This window comes from Lontra canadensis, unplaced genomic scaffold (genome assembly GCF_010015895.1).
Source record: "Lontra canadensis isolate GAN:19392208 unplaced genomic scaffold, GSC_riverotter_1.0 scaffold5, whole genome shotgun sequence".
NCBI classification, from domain to species: domain Eukaryota; kingdom Metazoa; phylum Chordata; class Mammalia; order Carnivora; family Mustelidae; genus Lontra; species Lontra canadensis.
Window position 1 is genome coordinate 19,812,780 of NW_022630999.1, and position 14,691 is coordinate 19,827,470.

At 44.0% G+C, this 14,691-nt stretch overlaps 1 protein-coding gene across 1 annotated transcript in view; it reads left to right on the forward strand.

Annotated features, from left to right (window-relative positions):
* The window catches only part of GALNT10 (polypeptide N-acetylgalactosaminyltransferase 10), a 208,962-nt gene that overhangs the window by 76,234 nt on the left and 118,037 nt on the right, over nucleotides 1-14,691 (forward strand). The gene's annotated exons all lie outside the window — the stretch shown is intronic.

A 14,691-nucleotide genomic window follows, 5' to 3' on the forward strand; every position in this document is an offset into this window, starting at 1 on the left:
ATAGATCTGCAGTTTGAGCACGACTGGGCAGAGCAGCTCATCTCTGATCCACACCATCGCTGGTGGGGTGCCTCCGCAGGGGGGTCGGAGGGCCCGCCTCCTTGGTGGCTCACTCACTGATCTGGCAGCTCCTTCCCATGTTGACCTCTCTACAGGAAGAGGGAGTTGTTTCTTCATCGCACCGTGCCTGGCTTCCACGAGAGCCAGGCAGAAGCCCACAGAACTTTCATAGTCTAGTCTCAGGAGTCACACTGCATCTCTTCTGCCAGAGTGTTGGTTGAGGCATTCACAAGGGCCTACCCAACTTCAGAGGGAGAAGACACAGATTCCACCTTTTAATGGGCTTGTGGAAAAAGGTTTTAGAAATATACATGGGTTGTAAGAGTTTGTTACAGCTAGCTTTGAAAATTATAATCTGCCACACTATACAGGGGTGCATTAGTTTTGTTTTGCAACAATTACCACACACTTAGTGGCTTAAAACAATACACATTTATTAGCTCGTAGTTTCACAGGTTGTGAGTCCAAGCCAACTTAACAGTTCAGGATCTCACAGTGTGTCAGCCAGTCCAGGCTCTTCTCTGGAGACTGTGAGGAAGAATCCACTTCCAGGCTTGTTCAGGTTGTCGGCAGGTGGTTGTGGGATTGGGGTCCGTGTTTCCTTCCCGGTTGTCAGCCAGGGGTTGCTTTCTTCTCCTAGAGGCCACCCACACGTGGTCCCTCAGGCTTCAAAGCCATCGATGCCCCCATCATATTCTTCTCACTCTTTGCATCCTTCTGACTTGTCATACAGCCAGATGGGGGAAACGCTCCGCTTTATTGTGTGATTAGATTATGTCAACCTGGATAGTTTGGCCTGTGTACCACAGTGTAATCAGAGAAGAAACCTCTCATCGTATTCACAGGTTCCACCTACACTCACGCGGATAACAGGATGTGTAACAGGATGAGGGTCATTGGAAGTCATTCTTAGACTCCTGCCGACCACAGATGGCTTGGTTCACAATGAATTGGAAATTAAAACAAAGTGGTTCTTCATCACAGAGAGTTTGACAGCACTGGTTTAGAATCCAGTGGAAAGGAGTGACACATATACAAATGGTTATAATTGGAGACCTTCAGGGCTAACTTCCGAAAAGAGAGGGGTAGAGAGAGTGCACTGAGAGGTTCGTGGGGGGGGAGATGATTATTTAAGTGGAAGGGAATAGAATTAGGATATCGTATTTGAGGATCTGGTATTTGAATTGAGCTTGAGAACACAGGTGTGATTTGGATCCTTTAAAAAATAAGACAGGAGGACAGGATTCCTACAGTTTTGTTTCTATTTTGGCACCTTTGGATGTAAACAGAACTGAACTGAAGCCTCTCAAAGGTCATTTATCGCTTCTCTATTACCACCAAAAAAAAAAAAAAAAATAGAAACCTACCCCAGGCTCAGGCAGTGACTTCGAACAGCAACCATATATTATCCCTTATGGTCCTCACTTGGGTGGCGTCTCTGGTCTTGGCTGTGTTGTCTCATGCAACTCTGGTTAGCTGTGGGTGGGCTGGGCAGCTCTGCTGGCCTTGGCCGGGCTTGCATATCTTTGGGGGTTGGCTCTCTGTCCAAGCTGACCTCAGTTCCTCTCCATGTGTGTCATCTTCCACTCGCCCCTCACATCCCTCTAGCATACTAGCCTGGGCTTCCCTTCGAGGAGGCAGAAGAACAAAACGCAGGCTGGAAAGAGTGCAAGTCTCTTGAGGCTTAGGCTCACGACTGACACGCTGTCCCTTCTGCTTCATTCTTCTGGCCAAAGCAAGTCACGAAGCCTGCCCTGATTCAGAAGGTGAGACAATAGACGCCACCTGCTGATGAGAGGAGCCTCAGGATCCCACTACGGAGAACATGGACACAGAGAGGGTTGGAGGATCTGGGCCACTTCTTCAGTCTACCACAGTCATCCTGAGAAATCTTCCTGAATTCTCTAGAGGAAAAATAAGAGCTTCTGTTCCAACTTCAAGGGCATTGTTTCTCAAGCCAATCAAGGGGTTTTGGAGAAATTTCCATATGAGAAACCATTCCAAAAATGTAAAGTGATCCATTAACCAGAGTTCTAAGAATCCAAGCTTTTAAAATAGTCTGTACTCCTCTGTGTGAGGGACATTCCTGGGTAACCTTATCACCTTTGCTTTTGTGGCATCTTCCCCAGCCTGCATTGTGCCCATCCTTCAGTGCCCATTCCCAGTGCCCTCTGCAGAACTGTTTCCAGAGCAGTTTTTCTGGAATAACTCATAGTTCTTCCATGTCCTAGTAGCAATTTTTAGAACGAAATGGTGTCGGGCCGCCTGGGTGTTTCAGTTGGTTATGCCATCTGACTTTAGCTCAGGTCATGATCCCAGGGTCCCGGGATTGAGCCCCAGATTGGGCTCCCTGCTTAGCTGAGAGTCTGTCCCTTTCTCTCTCCCTCTGCTTCTTCTCTGATCATGTTCTCTCTATCAAATTTTTAAAAAATCTAGAGTGAAATTATCTCAAATCTGGCTACACTGTAGATAGAAACTGGGTCTTTTATGATAGTCCTGGAAGCACATAGCCCTGGACCAACAGATAGTAGTTGCACAATTAATGTTTATCAGATGAGATGAATGGATGGGTGAGTAGACACGGATGTCAGAGGCTTCAGCAGGTGACTAAAGCTTTCCTTCAGAAAATCTTAGATGATCATAAACTTTATTTCCCTCCTTCCACATCAGTATGTCAACTTGAAATCTTTGTGTCATTGTTCCATTTCTACATGCTTCAAAGTAAAAGCAAAAAAACCTGACTGCACATTGCAGAGGGAGGAATCATGTTGTGTTCTTCCTCATAAACCCCTTCATTAGCATAGCATTTCAAAACAGGGTCCCTGAGTTCCTCAGGGTGTTAATCATTTGTAAGCAGGCAGGGAGGGTAGGGGGACTTCCTGTCAAATAAATTTGTGAAATGCTGGATTAAACAAAAGTTAGGCAGCTTTCTTTCCTGTGAGACTTTACAGAGCCTAAATGTGTTAACATCGACTGTGAATTTCCAAGAGTTATTAGAATATATAAGAGTTGAAAATTGGAAGAATTTGCTTCTTGGGGGCATGGGGGAGAATGAGGAAGGTATTTCTTTTGAATGTGGGAAAAGGTACATAATATAATATTTATCATTTTAACCATTTGTAAGAGTACAGTTTGGTGGTATTAAAGACATCACAGAGTTGTGTAACCATTAACACTATACTCCAAACTTTTTCATCATCCCCAACAATAATGACTCCCTCTAAGCACTATTTGCCCTCTTCCCCTGGTAAGCTCTGTTCTACTTTCTGTCTCTATGAATTTGCCTATTCTAAGTGCCTCGTTTAGGTGGAATTATGTAATGTGTATCTTGTGTCTGGCTTATTTCATTAAGCATTATACTTTCAAGATCCATACACATTGTGACATGTATCAAAATTTCATTCCTTTTGATGGCTGAATAATATTCCATTGTGTGTATGTGCCGTGTTTTGTTTATCCCTTTACCTGTTGAAGGACACCTGAGTCGTTTCCACTTTTTGGGCTTGTGTATAATGCTGCAGTGGACATTGGCATAAAAAAACCTATGTGAGTCCATGCCTTTAGTTTTTTGGGATATGTACCTAGGGGGTTATTGCTGGGTCATCTGGATACTTTGAGAAACCACCAAACTGCTTTCCACAGTGGCTGCATTATTTTACATTCTCTCTAGCAGTGTACAAGGGTTCCAGTTTTTCCACATCCTTGCCAACATTTGTAATCTTCCATTTTTTTTAAGATCTTATTTATTTATTTATTTGACAGACAGAGATCACAAGTAGGCAGAGAGGCAGGCAGAGAGAGAGAAGGAAGCAGGCTCCCTGCCGAGCAGAGAGCCCAATGCGGGGCTTGATCCCAGGACCCCAAGATCATGGCCTGAGCTGAAGGCAGAGACTTTAACCCACTGAGCTACCCAGGTGCCCCAGTAATCTTCCATTTTTAAAAATACTGTTATCCTAGTTGGTGTGAGGTGGCATCTCATGGTGGTTTTGATTTGCATTTCCCTAATGACTAATGATGTTGAGCTGTAACATGCTATATGAATTCTGAATATAAGTCCTTCATTAAATGTGTTCTGTAAATAAATCTTCTCAGTCCATGCCTTGCCCTTTGAAGAACGAAGGCTTTTAAATTGTAATGAATTCCAGTTTATCCGTGTTTTATGCTGTCTGTGTCCTACTGAAGAAACCATTGTCTAGACCTAGATTACTAATGTTCACTCACATATTTCCTTGTACAAATTTTATAATTTTGGCTCTTACATTTAAGTAAGTGGTTCATTTTGAGTTAATTTTTGTGTATGGTGTGAGGTAAGGATTGAGGTTTATATTTAGGCATATGGATATCTTGTGATTCCAACCCCATTTGTTGAAAAAATCATCTTTTTCCATTGAATTTCCTTAGCACCTCTGGACAATTTATATCTGGACTCTCCATTTGCTACCATCAATCACATGTCTTTCCTTACTCAAGTACCACACTCTCTTGGTCACTATAGCCCTAGAGAGGAGGCTTAGTAGATTTTAAGCACTCCAGCTTTGTTCCTCTTTTTCTAAATTGTTTTGACTAGTTTTCTATGTCCCTTGCATGTCAGTTTCTGCAAAAATTGCATTGAGTCTACAGATAGAGGATTGACATCTTAACAGTATCAGATCTTCTGATTTGTAAATATGGTATATCTCTCCATTTATTTCTCCATTTATTTAAAGAGCTTTGATTTCTTCCATTAGTGTTTTGTAGTTTTCAGTGTGTAGGTCTTGCATGTTTTTGTTAAATTAATCCCTCAAGTATTTAATATTTTTGATGCCATTGTAAATGCTACATTTTATTTCAATTTCCAATGATTCATTGATGGTATTTAGCAATATGGTTGATTTTCATTTGTCAACCTCGTATCCTGTGATATTGCTAAACTCACTAGTTCTACTCCCTTTTTTAGATTCCTTAGCATTTTTTTTACAGAATCATGTTGTAGATAATATTATTTTGACCTCCCTTCTATAGTCAAAGAATGGAGATCTAGAAAGACAAGGGACCTGCCTACCATCCCACTCTTCATAAATGTAGAGCCAGAAATCTGAAACCCAGGTTTTCTGAATCGTCCTTCAGGGTCTTCTGCATCACACCAAGTTATTTCTCAGGTTTTCAAGCTTTAAGAAAAGAAGGTCTGGGGGTTTGCAGTCCAGGACTGATGTGACAGCTCTGCTCCCTAAAGTCCTCAGGAATCTAGGGTTCCTTCCCACCAAAATCCTCACAGTCTCTAAAGTGTGGACCTCTATCTCAGGATCCAGCCTGGAGGCACTTGCATTCTAGGCAGCAAGATAGAAGGAATCAGTTTCTTCCAGTGGGTTCCATGGACTGCCACTCACTTCTCATCAGATAGGACCTAGTCAAGCCACAGCTGGCTGCTAGGATGTCTGGGAAATAAAACCTTTATTTATTCTGAGAAGTTCTTTTCCAGCTAAAATTCCCATTATTGCGGTAGAAGAAGAGAACAGCTCCTGGGAAACATACAATTTATGCACGAACCTGAATGTTAAGCATCCAGAGAGGAAAGAGTTGGAACATGAAGAAGGTAGAAGAGTTCAGTGTGTTGTGTCTTTCAGAAATTGTTTTAGGATCTAGGTAAGTAGCTCTTTTTAGTTTTGTAGCCCATTAAGTTGCCCTGAAGCCTTTTAGTCAGAGGATAAAGTTAATTCCCAGAACCCCTTTATGGTATTAAATCCTTGTGACTATATTAGACATGTCTAATCATGGATGACCTTCCTTCTCTGGAAAAGATAAAACAAAAGATGTCTCCGCTCATTCATTCAACAAAAATTGCTATCTTCTACCATCATGGAGTACACAGTTTGGGGAGAGGCAGACGATAATGAAGTAATCACTCGAATGTGAAATCACAAAGGAGTGGTAAGGATGCTATCAGGGCACACTTAGAGATTATGGTCTAGTTAGGGGGAGGTCAGGGAAGGCCTACCTAACAGTTGGGATTTGTTTCTACAGGGACTACTTACTTTCACAGCCAAGTCGTGTGTTCTAACAACACCGTCCTATGTGCTGTTGTGGCCACATCTTACGTGTCCTGCCTGGGCCACTGTATGTCTAAGGGATGAGTGTGGAAGAACAAGAATGGCAGAGTGAGAGTAAGGGAGGGGGCGGAGAGGTGGTGGGGATGCTGCTCAAGGAGGTTCAGAGCCCTATGTGGCTCCCACCTCAAGAGAAATGGAGAAAAGTTTAGAGGTCCCAAGATAGCAGATGGACAGGGCCAGGATCATAGTCCAGTCAGAGACTTTCCTTGTGAGCCAAGAAGGAGCCCAGGGAGCTGAGTACCAGAAGGAATTTTCTAATAACTGTGCCATCTATATGGTATGGAGTCTCTCCCCTCAGTGCCCAAGTCAATCTCAGGGACCATGCATGTGCTGCAGCAAAGGGATACTGGGCCCAGTGAACCACCATAGGAGACCGCACCTCAGCTCCTATTCAGCATCTAGATTCTGTGACTTCGGGACACAACACATGGGAAGGCCCAGGCAGTTGTAGGTGAGGGGAAGGCAGCACCAGAAGAGGCGACGGCCTTAGTCACCATCTGCTTTTCCCCACTTTCCCCTCCCCACTGCCTTGGGGGACCTTAGCAAATGGTCAGTAGTCAGCCAGCCTGAATGAAGATCTAAGATTGTGGAAATCAACCAGTGGATCACAGCCTAGCCGGTGTACTTGGGAATTCATTCTTCCAGCTTGAGGCAAGCATGGCAGAGAGGTCCTATCCTTTGGCCGTCATTGGCTTACTATGAAGGGCCACGTGGAGCACAGTACTGAGAGAATTCTCAGAGTTTGGGGTCTCCAAGGAAGAGCATTAGGTAGGCTGGTGATAACTCCCTTCTTCCTGGTGTGATTGTAGTGAAAAAAAAAAAGATTATATATATATATATGTATATATACATATATATATACACATATATAAATATTTATATATTATATATATATATATATATAAATGCTTTGTAGCTTGCAAAGTACTATGCAAATAATAACTAATCATGATAGCTATGATTTTTAGTGCTTCCTAAATACCAAACACCACTAAGATCTTTACTGGCTGTATCTCATTTAATCCTCAAAAACCTTTATGCCAGATACTATTAATATCCCCCATCATACCTGAGGGACCAAGGCTTGGGAAAACAACGTAACTTGCCTCAGGTCGCACAGCTAGCAAGCAAAGTAGAACTCTGACTCAAGCCTAGGTGTTTCTGACTCCAAAGCAGGTGCCCTTATGTACTTTGTTTGTAATTATTACCACTACTAGAGCAACTACAACCTTGCTTGGTGTTCCAGTTCTAATTCTCCAGATAGGAGACCAGTAGGATGTGTCTGCAGATTTTTCAATCCCTGAGAACTTGGAACTTGCCTCGTCTTCTGCTTGCTGGTTTTGCCTGCTGTCCTCTTTATGTATCCACACCTGTTCTGTAGAGTGGTGTAATGACCCTCTCTTGTGCTTGATCTGCCAAGCCCCTGGGAACACTTTTTGGAGACTTTCCTGTGGTTGATCACTTACCAGCTGGACTGAGATTTTCAAGACCCCTTGTGAATAAAGCGCAGAAGCATGGTTCACTCCAGCGGGTTTTTCCTTCCTGAAAACTGACTGTGTTCTGAGATGTGGGCAGATGTGTGTGTGTGTGTGTGTGTGTGTGTGTGTGTAAGGAACCATTAGTTGTGATGATTACACTCGTGGGGTGGTTGGCAGTTTGTAAAACACTTTCGTATTGATTTTCACTCCAGGCCTCAGTTTTGTCATCTTCAAAGTGGCTATAATGACAATAATAACATAGTAAAGTCTCATCTTATGAAAGGGTTAGGTTATAATAAACTCACCACTGTAGGGGGAAATAAGATAAAATCAGAATCACCCTTGACAATTGTCCATGAAATATATTGACAAACCATCTCTCAAAGTTCAGTTTAGGCAGTTTTTTTTCTGGCGTTAAAACCGATGACAATTTCTTTGGTTGAAGGCATCACAGCGCCTTCTGAGGTAGTGAAAATACTTACCTTCCAAGAGAAAGTTCACTTAGCACCCAAGTGCTCACATTGCCGAGGCTGGGAATACCAAGGCCTCTAGGGACACCTTCTGTGGCAGACGCTTGCCGAGCATGGGGATAGGAGGATCGCCGGCCTCCCCAGTTACTGTTTGCTTCTTTTTTTTTGACCACATGTCATTTAATTCCTGAAGGCTAATAGACCTATGATACAATTCTCATTAGGTCTGATTTCCTGACTGGTTGTCTGTGAACAAGGGCTCAGACTTGGAAGTAACGTGATGAAACAAACAGCAGGTTAGGCGGGGGAAGGTCTGGGCTGAGGTCCCAGGTCAGCCCTACCTGCATCCACAGGACTTTGGGCTTATGGACCTTAAAGATGGTGTCAAGTGTCAAAGTTCTCAGGCTGCATTTCTTGACTACAGACCTATAGAACCCTCGTTATTCTATTTAAAAAAAAAAATTCTGTATGTGTCCATCCCCACTTCTATCTTCCTTGTCCATGCCAGCATCATCTCTGCCTATACATATACATTGTGATAGCATCTTCCCTGAGTTCCATCCTTCTTGGTCTCCTAATCCCTTCTCCACTTGGCTGCAAGAGAACTTTCCAAATGCAGCCTGATCCTGCTACCTCCTTAATACTTGGATAGACAAAGTCCTTATACCCTCCCACTTCTCATCCCCACTAGGCTTCCCCTTCTCTTCTGTGCACCACACACACTGCTTTTCTTTCAGTCCTGCCTGTGTTTCATATTTGCCTAGCCTCAGGGCCTTTGCACAGCCTTGCTTTTCCCTCTGTCTGGAATGTTCTTCTCTCTCTGTTGAATTAACTCCAATTATACTTCTTGTCTTTCTTCAAGGACACCTCTCCTGACCTTGCTGACTGGATCAGATTCTCCTGATCTAATCTGAAAGAAAGGGGCTCCCTTTGCGCCATGTACTTTTCTTTTATGCACATGCCACTGTAGCTCTTTTAATTTATTTGTGGTTCCGGAATCAAGTGTGTACTCCCCGCTGCCACACACGGTACTGTAAGCTCTACGAGAGCAGGGACCTTGTCTGTCTTGCTCACCAATATCCTGGACACATAGCACAGAGCCTAGCATGTGGTTGTACCCATTAAACATTTAAGTGGATAGACAAAGGGGCAGACAGACAGATGGATGGTTGGGTGGATGGATGGGTGAGAGACTGAAGTGAACATTATCAAACCACTGACCAGAGTATCGTTCCTTCCCACATACACCCCCAGTGATAAAACACAGGAACTTCCTCTGAAGAAAATGGTACAAGTTGGTATCATTCTTTTAGAATGCAAGAGAGAAGTTACTAAAGATTCCGTTTGCCCTTTAGATAATAGACATTACAAAATATCTTGGCTATTTTTCTCTTCACTGTTGAAAAATCCTCTTAATGAGCTTTCACACCTTAAGTAGCAAATGACCTTTTCTAGTGCCATCTATTCAAAACAAAGGGTGAATTGGACAGGTGGTATGGTTCTGCCCTTGGAAGTACAGGATCAGCCTTTTAAAAAAGTGGTTCCTGTCTGTAAATGACCTTGGACACTTCGGAAGTAGAGCCCCTTCTAGATTTCAGATTTTAAAATCCTGGTGTTGAGACCATGGAGTGAGTTAGAGAGAAGATGGACATGCCCAGTTGATGGGTAGAGGAGCCAACTCGAGGAACCTGGGCTCAGCAAACTTGGGGAGTCTTGTGGTTGCTGGGTTGTAGCGTCTCCATCCCCCCATAAACAGTGCCCTTTAGGTTTGATTGTTTTCTCATACAGCTCGGTAATGGTGGTGGTGAACGGTAGGTCTCAGAACAGCCACCCTATCCACTGGGGTTGGGGTTCGGTCAGCCCCATTTAAATCTGACCTGTGGGAAGCCGGAATGAGAGTGGTCCTCAGCCCACAAAGAGGGAACATTTCCTCTGAATGAAAACAAAATCATCTTTCTTCTGCCATCTCTCTCAGAGAGAGGAGGATTCTGAGATTGACTGCAAGTGGATGAGTAGCAGCAGTTTATTCCTGGAGTGCTGCTACTCCAGTCTCTTCCTCGCTCGGAGACCTTCTGTGGCTCCCACCTGCTGAAGAGCTCCAGTGTAAGGCCCTCAGATTCTGGTCCAGACTTCCTGGCCTCATGGCTTGTGACTGTCTCACTTCTTTTTTAAAGATGTATTTATTTTGGAGAGAGAGAGAAGGAGAGAGAACGCACACAAAAATGGGGGGAGAGGCAGAGGGAGAGAAAGAGAGAGAGCAGAGACTCCCCGCCTATCGGGGAGCCTGACGCGGGGGCTTGATCTCACTACCCTAAGATCATGAACTGAGCTGAAATCAAGAGTTGGACACTTCACCTCCTGAACCAGTCGGACACCCCTCATGACTCTTTTGCAACCCACTCACTCCAGCCCAGTCAGGCTCCTTGCCATTAAGTAAATCTGTCCATTACTTCATGATGTCCATTTCTTTACACATGCTTTTCCTCCAGCTAGATTCTGACTCCCCCATTGCTACCCATGAAAATCCTATTCTTTCTGTCAGGCAGCTCTCAAAGACTCTGCTTCTGTAGGAATCCTTCCCTGATTGCCCTAGGCAGAATTTAATCTTTGTCTCTTGTAAATATCTGGAATTTATCCACACAACTTTCAGGACCCTTATGTTGGAATTGTGTTTCATTTTGGTTTTTTGTTTTTCCCTTTCTTATGTACTTGTCTCATAGCCTGAGAAGGGAGCCCAGGGACTGTCTTATTTATCTTTGTCTCCCCCACAGGTCTTTGGACACAGTAGGTCCTCAATTTATCAACAAAGTCATCCTTATTTATTAGATGAATGAATACATAAAGATAATCCAGCTTATGTCCTCAAAACTGATAAAGGAAGTACCTTTATCCAATTGTCCAAATTCCCTCGCTTTAAGTAACTTTATGCTTTCAGCTAAATGAAGCTGTACCTAGCCGTCTTTGAAATATAACCTTGCAGGCAACCTTGAAGAGAATGCTTTGCTGTATGTGTGTATGTAGGTATGTGTGTGTATGCCTGTGAAGGTTATTAGAATAATCTCCTTAGCTGATAGACAGAACTTCGGAATTATATAAAGTCAACTAAACCTCACAGCAAAATCATTCTAGCGCCTTTGTAGGGTTAGTTGTAAGGGGGGTTTGGGGGGAGAAGCCATGCTAAAATTTGCAGCAGAATCTGGTCCATAATATGTCCTGGGACCCTAGGTGAAGCAGATGACCTGCTGGGCGTAACTTCCAGCGTCGCAGATTCAGAGTGGATAGCCCTTTTCCCGTATTTTGAAGACACTGGCTGGCTCAGCTGGAGGTGCTGGGTTCCTCTGAGTGGGAGTCACCGCGTCTGCCATACTGGGCTTCGAGCATGTCCTCTGACAGCTCTTTCTCCTTGGGCAGCGTACCGTTGGCTTGCTTCACCACCTTCCTTTCTTCCCTCCAAAGGGTGCTGGGCACACTAAATAGTGATTAAACAAAAGATGAAAATTCCATCTGTGTGTGTGAGCGTGTAGCTCTTTGAACACTAACCGGTTCTTCCTGTGGAATGTTAAGTAAAAGCTCACAGACACCAGGAGCCGTTATATGGAGCAGCCAGTCAAAATCCATTTCCAGTTTATAGTTTAATGGGATTTCCGCGTGGACTCTGCCAGCCTCCTCCAAAGACTCTCCCTCGCCTCTCTGGCCCTGCCCTCCCAACCCTTTTGCTTCCTGTAGCAACAGGACCCCTGGAAACCAAGGGCAGACAATCACAGCTTTTACAGACGGAGATTTGAGCCTACAGTATTAAAGAAACTTACAGCTACCTCTGGACTGAAAAATCCAGACGTGCTTTCTTGCACACTATTAAGTTATTACCATTGCATAGGAATTGCTGTCTTTTGAGAAGTGTCGTCCGTGCCTTTCTTGTGGCTGAAGGTCTTGTGATGTTTCTGTCTCAGAATGCCACTGTTACATAGGAACTTTTTCTTGTCTGAAGAATTTCCACATGGGCACATGCCCTTCTGTCAGTGAGGAGACTCTCTACATCCTGTTACCAGCGATGGCCAGTTGAATCGGCTCAGGTGTTAGGTTGCCTCTGAAGGGCTTACGGTTTTATTATTTGATTCCCATCCATCTTCTGTTCCCCCAGACGTGCCCATCGCAAGCACCGGATCATTTAGCACTCTAAAAATAATGTACTAATAGGCCCCCTTTACTGAGAAGGCCTAACTTCATGCCAGACACTGAGCCAGATGCTTTGTGTTGATTAGCTCTGATCATTCTCCGAGCAACCCACGGGTTATGGTTATTCTGTCAGTTTTCCGTATCTCTCAGTCAAGGAGATTGGGGTGCACCTGCCCTGAAAGTGAAACCTAGGTTTTTTTCAACTCTGAAACCAGAATGCTCTGAGTCATTAAACTAAAGTGCCTGCCCCATTGATGAGCCGCCATTCACTCATTCAGCTGACATTTACTGAGGGCCTAACATGGGCCAGGTATTGGCCTAGGAATACACGGTGATGAACCAAAATAAGAGAGGCCCCCCTGCCTTCAGAAGCTCACAGTCTATCCCAGGGAGAGAACAGCCAGATCTGGTTTGATCTTTGGGGCTGGCAAGCTATGGGATTTGGGGCAAATCTATTCTATTCTCTTAACTTCAGATTTCATTTCTGTAAATCGAGGCAGATTTCATATCTGTAAATCGAGGCAGCTGGATTTAGACAAGTGGTTTTTCCAGCGTTACTGTGAATCAGAATTGCTTGGGGAATGTGTTTAAAAACACAACTTGGCCTCTCACCCCCCAGATACTTTGATTTAGTAAGTTCAAGGTGGCACCAGGAAATTACATCTATAATGAGGGCCCAGGTCTACCAAAAACCACCCTTTGAGAGAGAGTGATCTGGCTGTAAACCCCATTAACACTTACACAGAATCTATTTCTTGTCAGGCCTGTATCTCCGTTGCCTAGCACAGTGTCTGGCACGGGGTAGGTCTTGATAAACATTTGGCGATAGTTTGGATGGTCCATCTACGGGATTTCCGTGGATGGACCTCAGAGTCCTGAACCACCTGAAACAAACCAGTTTTTGTTAACGTTTGTGGGTAGGGTTCAAAGGGTCCTTCAGGCACTGAAAGCTCTGTGATTTTAGCATTGAAATCTAAATTTTCTGCTACCAAATGCTCAGACCTATTAATTGGAAAGCTTTTTCGTCCGTGTAACAAAATCTGAATTCTTTATCAAGGTGATTTGATGAGATGTCAGTTTACAGTAGATTCTTAAAATCCTAAAGGAGTTGATGACCAGTTTTCATGTGTAGCTTCTGGAAGTCCTCAGGATACATTCTATTTTTGTGGTTTTTCTCACTTCCTCTGCAAGTACCTGTTGGGTAGGTAGTGCTGTCTCCATTTTCCAGGTGGGAAAATCGGGGCACTCGTGACTCCTGTAGCTTATCCAAGGTCTCTCCACCCTGCAAGGGCTCTCCACTGAAAACTAGGCTGGGAATCAAAGAACATGGCTCCTATCTTCTTGACTGCTTATGTGGCCTTGATTGGGTAGGTTGTCGTCTTTGGACCTCAGCTTCCCCATCTGTAAGATGGGAGAGGAGTGGACTAATTGATTCTGAGCAGCTGCTTAGCTTGGATGTTTGAGGTTCCTCTATAACTACGTGCTTAGACATGCAGAACTCCCTGTGTCTGCAGGCTCTGATATCCTGTTAGTTTAGGGAGATGGAAAGGTTATTGAGTCCACCTAAACAACATAAATCTGCGTAGAACATTCCAGAGGGGCAACCATCATGAAAGCAAAAGCAGTGCAGGTGGTAGAAGCTGAGGGTGTGAATCTTCCAGAATTTTGGAACCTTTATTCTCTACCCTGTCAGTTCAGCAATTCACTGTTCATCCTGAGAAGATTCATGGAGTCTCCTTCCATGAGGTCACAACGGTGAGATTCAGTCCCGTGCCCCATTCCCAGTATCAAGGGAAGACTTTCACGAGCAGATGGAGGAAACAGAGCCCTTCATGGAATTGTGTAGACTCTTGAAATTGTCCTTTGAGGGTTACCTGAGCCTTAACAATAGGAAATATCCTTTTCCCCCGACACTGGCAATTTAAAAAACAAAGCAAAACAAAATAAAACCTCAAAAACCACCAGCTTGTTTTTGCCAGCGATCATAACTTTTTTTGTGACCTTTGATGCTACATATCTGTTTAACTTAGATACTGGAGCCCAGGTTTGGTCTGACCAGCACCCAAGCAGGCAGGATTATGGCCTTCTTCATTCTAGACCAGTAGTTCTCAAACCTGAGGGTGCATCAGAATCTCTTGGAGGTCTTGTTAAAACACAGATCGTAGGGCCTCATCTTGGATATTAAAACATCCAAGAGTTTCTGCCTCATCAGGACTGGGGCAGGGCCCAGGAATTAATGTTTCTTCCTTCCTTCCTTCCTTCCTTCCTTCCTTCCTTCCTTCCTTCCTTCCTTCTTTCCTTCTTCTTTCTTTTCTCCTTTTTTTTTTTTAAAGATTGTATTTATTTATTTATTTGAGAGAAGGCGAGCACATGAGTGGAGAGAGGGTGAAACAGACCCTGTGGCCAGGGAGCCCGAGCACG